Below are 7,246 nucleotides of genomic sequence, written 5' to 3' on the forward strand. Positions count from 1 at the left end.
TTAGAAAAAAATTAGATTCAGATATTTTTTCACTGACAATTTTTCTTCTGTGAAGGCGTCCTATTGTTTTGAGTTAGTTCTTTTTATTTTATTAGGAATTAAGAAAAGATTTAACTTTTTTTTAAAGACAAAAAAAGCTTTAAGATTTAAAAAACACCCTTCCAAAATTTTTATGTACAAGATATTTAAAAAAACAAAATAGGTCAAGAGATTTTTACACTTACAATTTTTTCTGTAAGGGTTTTTTCCTATTCTAAGTTTTTTTTGTACGTTTTAGAAAGTCATTTCAAGTCTAAGGTTTAATAAATATTCTAAAAAAAATTAATAAAGAAACAAAAAACGTTTAAAATTTGTCTACGGATAATTTATTCATTTTTAAGGCTGAATTATTATGAAGAAAGAATCTAATAAATCTTCTGTATCTTATGATGTAACTGACATGGATGATTTGAATCATAATGATTTCATTAATGTTAAATATTATTAATTGAAATGATTTGAATTAATGCCGCTAATTGTTGTTGCCGCTGTTGTTGATCAATTTATAATATTAAAATAGAAAAAAATTGTTATAGTTAACATCAAAATAATCATGTGTTAAATAAATGAATAAATTATAATATTTATACCACGATTAATTTGATTAAATATGAAAACAGCAATATTAACATTGTTCCTGAAATGAAATTGATTCAGTGCATTTTCTGTTACTTCCCTTTATTTCGTTGAGTATTTTTATTAATTTAATACCATTTTTAAATAATTATTTCATGAAAACGCATTACCTTGTTACAAATTTTCAGAATAAAATGCTTCTAAATTTTAATCTATCTAATATTATTGGAAATTTGATTTACACGATGTAATATTGATCAAAATGGCATACTTTTTATAACCTTCTAATTTGAGGAGTCCTAAGTATAAAAAGATTCCTATTTAAAAATAGACCCTTTGCAATAAGACCTTTCATAATTTTTAGCTGTTAAATTTTAAAACCCAATTCTTTTTTAAACAAATACGAGGGGTAAATACCATCTATCACAGTTTTGCGAATTGAAAATATTCAATAAATTAACAGATTTCGGATAAAATTTTTTTTAGTTTTTCTAGAAATTCACATTACTAAGAACTTTCTTGCCCAAGAACCTTCTCAATAATGAATGGCCTTATTTAATTTTTAAAGCCATTCTTTTTAAAGCAGATTTTTGCTTTGCAGCTATCAAATCTTTTAACTTTTTAATGCTTTACATTTCATACAGTTGAAGTGTGAAATTTAATGCATTAACTTTTAATTTCATGATATTATGGAAAAATCATAAATTAAAATGGCAAGCATATAATATTGATGGATTGTTAATTCTTAAAGTAATGCAAACAGCTCCAGTTTAAAATTTCTAATGAACGTTTGAAGTTTTTAGAAAACAAATACTCTAGTGATTATTATTTTAGCAATTTTACTTAATTCTTCAATCAAAATATAAAATGTATATTCATGCAAAATTCTTGTATTTCATATTATCAATCACCTAAAATAATGGAAAATAAAAACACGGACAATATTTTCGAGAATTTACAAAAACTTACACTAGCATATATTAAAGTTTTTCAGAATTGCGAGAAAGTTAAATAATTTCTTTAAAAAAATCCATTTTGGCTCAAAAATACTAGAAGACCATATTCTTGTACAAATATTGTAAATGTGTGTTTCAAATATAATGATTTTTTAGCCATAATATTATTTTTTGACAAATGATATTAACATAAGATGACAAAAAATTGTTTATGATTGTGATCCTGTTTTTGTTCAAAATAAACAACATCCTTGAAATTAATTTGTTTTTGTTTCTTCAGAATTTTTGAAATCGAAGTTTTTGTATTAAAAATACCAATTTTTGACGGAAAGGCTCTAAGGTAATTTTAAATAAGAAAAATTAATTTCATTTTCGTATAAATTAACAAATGTTCATGATTTTTGTGAAAAAACAATTGAAGGTAAAATACAACAACAGAACCTATAGTTGTTGAAAAATTGTTAATATTCTTTAAAGTAAAATAATGTGTTATTAAATATAATAATATTTTTCTGAAACTGTTCAAAAACTGAGATTCTTGTTAAAAGACTATTTTTATGTAAAAATATTCTGATGATTTTTGTTGAAATACCAACTTTTTTGCAAATCGCTAAAATAACCTAAGCAGGTTAAAAATTATAATCCCTTGAAAACTAATAATTTTTGTTTCAAAATATCAATTTATGGTACAAACGTTAAAAAAAGGAGAAACGCATTTTTTTTGCAAAATTTTTATAGTTTTAAATTTATGATTGTTGAAAATTGTGAATCTGGATGATGTTTTTTGTTTCAAAATGCTTATTTCTGATAAAATAAAGACAATATAAAATTTAAGCAAATTTCAAGTCTCTTTCGAAACTTTCTGATTTTATATTAAATTTCTTTTAAAAAAATACTAAATTCCAGCGAGAATCACTAACATAATACATCGCACCAGGCTTTTTATTATTTTTCGTATTAGGAAGTATTATTTGTAAATTTAATTTTAAAACTTCATATAAAAATATAAAACCACTTAAAGTAATGGAAAGCCAATCACGTTTTCAACAGTGGGACTTTTGAGATTTTTCAAATTGATAACTTGAAATGGTTATTTTCTGGACAAAATACGAGTGTCTACCTTTACCCCGCGTGTCCCTTTAAGCCCAATTTTACAGTATATATTATTTTCTGTTCACAGATTTATTTAGATTAATCAGAATATTTAAAGAGCATACATTATTATTGTCCAGTTTTTTATGATTTCATCTGTATACACACTTTGAAGTTAAGAATTGCCTGTTGTACAATTTTCAAGTCTCGACAGAGCACCTTCGCGACACTCATATTAAGAAATATCATTGTCATCGTGTTTTCATGCGAGATAAAAGTTTTGAAACATGAACCCAACAAAGTTTAAATATTCACATGCACTGCAGGTACGGCGCTTGGAACACGTGAGAGGCGTTCCCTTGCGGGAAGTAACAAATCTGTGCGTCAAAGAACTCAAGAACGATGATACTCCATTAAACTTTACGGGGTTATGAAAGGACAATACGCGGGTCGGCTAGGAAAAAAATGCCGCTTCACGCAAGGCCGACGAGCACAATTTATGGTATGTTTCGCATTTTTCTTTTTTTTTCCCTGAAAGGTGAGAAAGCGGGAACTCTTTTTAATATTCCCTCAAATTTCCTCATTTTTAATCAAATTTCAGAGACTTTATAAGTTTACGTTCACTCGAGACAAAACTTTTCGAAAGCATTGACACTCGCTTGAATAACTACTAAATTACCTTAAGAAACATGCTTTCATTACGAAAAATATTTTATTAAATTTTTTATCCCCTCTCTCACCTCGGTTACTAGACGTGATATTAAAGCTTCTCTCCTTCTTGATTTTTTATTTCATATTATGCAATTTAGTATCAAATAAAATTTGAATTGCGCGCCATAATTTAAAAAAATGACGTCACTATATAGTTTTGAAAGTTTAGTGATGGGCGCCGTTCGGCGTCCGGGCTCATCCATTAAGTGTAATTTAACGAATTTCTGAGATTTCTCTACAAGTGGTAAATCTTTTTTGTTTATATTTTATGCGTCGCAAGCAAATAAATGGTTGTATAATCTCAGAAAAATCAAAAGTATTATGCTTAAGCCGTTTTCAAGAAATATCATGAATTCGTCAACTAAAGTTTTTTTGCTAACTATGCTTCCTAGAAAAGCTATAAATCGATATTATTGATAGAAATAGAAGCTTTGACACTACCAAAAGATTTATTTTGGAAATTACGAAAATAGGGAGCGCATACTTCATTAGCACATTATTTTATAAAAAGATCGGTCCCAAAATATTGAAAATTAGAAGCCAAAGTAGGAAAATATTTGGAGGTTATGCGTAATATGATGAATATGGCAGCGGTTATGTTTACTCACAATCTAATATTTCATGCCATTTTCTTTGCGTAGCAGACTCTTTCCATTAATTATATTTTTTCAGGCATAAAATAAATATCGGGTTATTTTTATTATTATCCGAATGACATGTCAGCGTAACCTGACACATTCTTCACATTTTTTCAAATACAACTTACATTTACATGGAACATGTTATAGAATTAAAAATTTGGGAAACTGAATGAGCAAAACAAAGAAACGGTTTTCTGCTCCTAATTTTTATAATGATGAAAAAAGTAGAGAAAATTAAAAAAACTTGTTTATAATCATAAAAATTGAGGACCAGAAAAACGTTTCTTAGCAGTTTTTATTGAGTTTCCCAAATTTTTAACTCGATATCGCGTTTCGCATGAACGTAAGTTGGATTTGGAAAAAATGTTAAAATTTTTTGAGGTTACGCCGACTTGGCCCTAAATCACTATTTAAAATATTTTGGCTAATATGGCCAGTTTGATAAATATGCTATTTTTAGTCCTATCCATTTATAATGAAAATCTATGAAAGAATGGCAAATTCATTGATTTTATAGAATCAATAAATTTGGAAAATATAAGAAACAAAATGGCAGAAACATTAAGAACACTCAATGGAATTGGTGCCGAAAACGGGAACTAGAAATTTTTCTTGAAAAAAGGATCTTCTCTTCCCGCTCCACTGGGAATCGAACCGCAGAACTTCTGATATCAAGTCGCTTTTTTATTACACGCTTTTCCATTAAGCTATTAGAGAGATCAGAATAAGAACATTTAATCAAGAAAAAAAGAACGCTAATTTTTAGCTAGACTTTAATGGTACAAGTAATTATTTTTAATGAATCTGGTATATAATCAGCGGATGGTACTTTACCGACAGTAGATAACTCTTCACAACCTTGAAGAAATAAAATCCACAATACCGATCAAATTAAGAATCAAGTTAAGTTAAGAAAGTGGTTTGATTTCCAGTGGAGGAAAAAGAGAAAATCATTTTTTTTTCAAGAAAAATTTTAATTTATATTTAAAATATTACTGGTTCTTTTTTATGCTTACATCAGCTGTTAATAATGGTTGGTAATGAAGCAACATGTTGTGTAAAAAATACATCCTTTAAATATTATAAATGACTAAAACTTCCGTATTATCAATGCATTTCATTAACAATGGATTATGTTAATAAACCAATTTTTTCCATTAAAAATTTATTTTTTAAATATTTTTAAGTTTAAAAAAAATGAATTAAAATTGTTAATAATTCTTTGGCCAGTCTGAAAGTTGGACTTATTCGATGTTGAACTGAATTGAATTAAACATAATTAATGAAAGGACAGAAGAGGAAGGTGAAATATGGGAATGCGTCGGTTAGACGAAGAAAATAGAGCAAGGGTTTTTACCTTATTTTTAATAGAAGTTTATGGAGATAGCGGACTCACGAAGTGGAAAATTAATTTCAGTTTTATTTATACGAGGACAGAATATTGTAATTATTATTCAATTTGCATCGTATTTTTCCTTGATGATGAAGTGAGAAACAGCGTTATAATTTATTTTAATTCAGTTACTGTCGATGACTGAATAATGTATTCTTAATGAATTCTGGATTTAAAGCCCTTATTTGACTCAGATTTCTAAACAAAAAATTAAAATGCGTCTTTTAAAAAAGATACAAATGTTTTAAGACCTTATGCGGTTACCTCTCAGATTTCATTAATTTTTACTTCTCTATAAATAAACTAAACTAAAATTTTACTGGATGAAAAAAATTTTCTGTTGCAGACGCAGTGAATTATTATTGCCTTCTTCCAGCCAGGATCGACTCTCAAACGAATGTACAGGAATTGTTCTTCAACTCGCGAATCAAGGAAAAATGAAAACGGAGTTGTTGGTTTACAGACATATATAAATATATATAAATGACACTCCGTCATATTTTTGAAAAATAAAATACACTAGTGAAACTTTTTTACATTAAAAACTTTTTTGCTACTAGTATTGATTACGAATTTTCAACATTCCAGCTTTTGTCGACATTTTTACAAATTACATTGTATAACAGACAGATCCTACCAATGTTTCATATGGAGTATAACTCAAAAGATGAAAATATAAATATAAACACTCGCATTTGATAAGCAGTTTGAAATTAATCGAGTTATTTTATATTTTTTCTATCTAAGAACTTCCTCTGCACGCAGCTTTACGCTTTGCCTTCTGGATACCCCTTAGATAGTAAACAACTACCGTCATTAATTTGAAGCTAAGGGATGCTTTCGTAAATTTGCTCAGGAAACGGAAGCACGTACTCCGTCACGTAACGGATCAAGCACGAACCAAATGATATTTTCGTTCAAGAAATGAATTTCCCTGCTAGAAAAATATTAATTGCTTTTTCGAAATTAGGTTTACAACTCTTATTGAATCAGAATTTTTTTATTTTTTAAATATACTAACATTCAAGCAATATTGTCTTCTTTTAAAAGTTGACTAGCTATTTGTTTAATTATTATTCAAATTCTTCATTCATCAATATTAGGCTGAATCGAAAATAAAAAACGTGGAATTCAAAATCGATATTATGCGAAAAAAACTTTTTGGAATATTCAACGAGAATAATTAGTTTGGAATCCATAGAATTGCAGTTTGGATACCTGCTCTCGAAAAAATGGCAAAAAAAACTTCCTGCTCGCAGAGTTTTTAAATTTTCTTATACAGAAAAAATTGAAACAGAAAGTTTCCAAGTATCTGCAAAAATTCTTCTCCTATTTACACAGGGTTTGAAATTTAAAAAAAAAACAGGGGCATATTAAATGGGAATTATCTATTGAGTATTTTAACGCTCCATAAATACTTGAAAATTATTGTCACTTCCCAAAAATTCATTAAAGAAATAATTTATTTTTATTGAATCAAATAATAATTTTTGTAATTCACTCTTCAAGGAAAAAGGTAAGTAATACTAGGTATATTCATAATTATAAGTTTAAAGTAAAATGATTAGAATATAGAATAAATAAATCGATCTTCTGACTTTTATGGCCAATAGAAATTTTAGATGGAATTGAAGTGAAATTTAAACATTTGCAAAGAAGTTTCTTTTATTTGTGCCAATTTGGTCGAACGAATTTTAAATTAGAATTTCATAACTTATGATTATATAATAAGAATGATTTTTTTTGCACGTGGTCAATAAGGCACAGAATGATTTTAGTTAAAAACTTTGATTGACATGTACTGGTAAACTTTGAAAAAAAATGTTTTCTTTTACATT

At 27.3% G+C, this 7,246-nt stretch overlaps 1 protein-coding gene across 2 annotated transcripts in view; it reads left to right on the forward strand.

Moving 5' to 3' along the window:
* The window catches only part of LOC117175204 (toll-like receptor 6), a 46,949-nt gene extending 40,974 nt beyond the window's left edge, over window positions 1–5,975 (forward strand). The window contains exons 2-3 of one of the 2 annotated variants that reach the window (XR_004467448.1): window positions 2,990–3,165; window positions 5,755–5,975. The gene's annotated coding sequence lies outside the window, so the exon portion shown is untranslated. The remainder of the gene's footprint in view (window positions 1–2,989; window positions 3,166–5,754) is intronic. The other variant, XM_033364843.1, reaches the window with a different exon arrangement.
* Window positions 5,976–7,246: the final 1,271 nt, after the last annotated feature.

Source organism: Belonocnema kinseyi, chromosome 6, assembly GCF_010883055.1.
Source record: "Belonocnema kinseyi isolate 2016_QV_RU_SX_M_011 chromosome 6, B_treatae_v1, whole genome shotgun sequence".
Classification (NCBI taxonomy): Eukaryota; Metazoa; Arthropoda; class Insecta; order Hymenoptera; family Cynipidae; genus Belonocnema; species Belonocnema kinseyi.